Here is a 2,213-nt window from a genome sequence, read left to right as displayed (position 1 = left end):
GACGATGGCAAGTGGTAAAACAAGTACAGCTTTACGCTGAAGTTGCCACTGGATTATAATTTCTGGAAATCCAGAGGATCTAAAAAAAAAAAAAAAAAAAGTGGGAGAAATAAACTCGAACTAAATCCATGAAATGGATCCCGAATGTCAGCGTCGCCTTTCCCTTTCAAAAAGCCAAATCCTGGGAGTTCAAAATTCCCTCAGGAAGCGAACAGTAAATAGCAGCTTTCAGGTCTTGTCTTTAGGAGTTATTTCCAGCACAAAGCCCAGATTTATGCCTGGTCTTCGTGTTTCCAAACAACTTGTTTACGAGCTGAAGGGACGAGAGTGAAAGGGAAGCCACCTTATTGTGCTGTTGGGTCTGGTTTGTGGCCCAAAAAGTGTCTGTGTGTTGAAATGTGGCTGTGAAGGAGGCTGATGCTCTCAAAAGGAGGATATTTAGGTGGACAGAGAGTCCAACAGTAGTGAAAACTTGATGTTTCACAGCCAGAAGCTCTGCTGGGGGCTACTCAGGAACGTCCCACCCGAGGCTGACACACGGACAAGCTGTTTGCAGTGTTGAGCCTCCAATTCACGTCCACATCAAGGAACTGGAGGAGCCCAGGGAATGAGGAATCGTCCATTCTTCCTTTAAGAACCCCAAGGATTTAATTTAGTGGTAGAATTACAGAATCAGAGCATCCTGGGGTGGTTTGGGTTGGAAGGCACCTTAAAGATCATCTCGTTCCAACCCTTCTGCCGTGGGTTCCTTCCACCAGAAGGTTTCTTAGGGATTTTTTGAGAATTCAGGAGCCCAGCCAGCCCTTGGAATTGGTGCTGGGGATCTGCTGGTGCTCTCACAGCGGGGTTGGTTCCTTTGGAGCAGTGGGACACGTCTTGGACCATCCCAGGGCTGAAGAGAGCAGTGGATCCAGACCTTCCCTCTCCTCAAGAGCCCCACATTGTGCAGCTGAGCTGAACGGGAACTTCTGGAAACAGAACAGGGATTTCCTCCCTGCTTTGGAAAGGCCTGAGCAGCCCCTGTAACTCCAACAGAGGAGCACAGACTTAAAGCCAACGACTTGAACTCCAAACCATCTGCCAGTGTCCTGGTGTTCCTCCCACCCCACTTGGTGGCTGCTGGGGGGCCCTCTCAGAAGTTTGGATTTATTGGGGTGGCTCCCATGGCTTTGGGGTTTTAGGGCAAAGCTCTAGCTCATAGCAGCTCTTTACACCTAAGGGAACATCTCCATTTTTGGAAGTTTGTTCAGAAAGGATTTCTGAGATTTTTTTTTTTAGTGGTGGTAAGAGGGGATTTGTTGCTCAATAATAGGCCCGAGGTTGGATAATTTGCTGAAGGAATTTGTGTTGCTCCACTGAAAGCAGTAGGCCTGTGTCTGTTATTAACACCTGGAAGAAGGCCTGGTTTGGAAACTTTGGGTGGGGGAAAAACAATAGTGTGTTATTAAATAAAAAAAAAAAATAAAAGGAAAAAACAAAAGTGAGGAGTGAGAGAGGACTGTGCAACTCTGGGCATTCAGTTTATACAAAGCACCTCTGCGCCGTTTCTGATCCTTGAAGAAGGAATTGGAAGATGCAGGAGATCCCTGAGAGCTTGCATTGACCTCTGGAAATTCTTTTGCTCCTGGAAATCACAAGATATTCTGTGAAAAAGTCATCAAAACGTAATAGTGAATGATACAGAGGTGTAACGGGCCCTGATTAATTAGGTGGTCAATTAAGTTGTTACACTTATGTTCCTCAAATGTGATTTTGCCAAAAATATCCCCACAGGGAATTGGGGTTCCATAGGACTGAGGGCTGAAGTTCCCAGGTTTAAACCATTTCCTGCCAATGAAAACACCACTCGGCAAATACGGCTTGAAAATCCATTGTTAATTGACAGCATTCAATTCTTAATTGTCTTTTTACCAATCCAGTTGAAATCATTGACACAAAATACATTGTTAAACTGCTTAATCAATCATTGTAGAAAAATAGAGGTGTTTGATAGGGACATTCTAGTACAAAGTTTCCTTGAAGCTTCCCCGTTGAAAGCTTTGGAGGCTTCTATTTGTATTATTATTTTTTTTTTGTTTGGTTGTTTTTTTTTTTAAAGCTTATGTTACAAAAAAATGAGAGTTCATAAACTTTACAGTCCGTACTACGTTGATACCAAAGACAATAAAATACAGGAGTGGGGAAAGAGAGGGAAAGAGAGAGAAAGAGAGAGA

This window comes from Empidonax traillii, unplaced genomic scaffold (assembly GCF_003031625.1).
Source record: "Empidonax traillii isolate 1590-97213 ecotype Southwest subspecies unplaced genomic scaffold, ASM303162v1 scaffold7578:size24528, whole genome shotgun sequence".
NCBI classification, from domain to species: domain Eukaryota; kingdom Metazoa; phylum Chordata; class Aves; order Passeriformes; family Tyrannidae; genus Empidonax; species Empidonax traillii.
The sequence above is the reverse complement of the archived record's forward strand: the minus strand, read 5'-3'. Positions refer to the sequence as shown.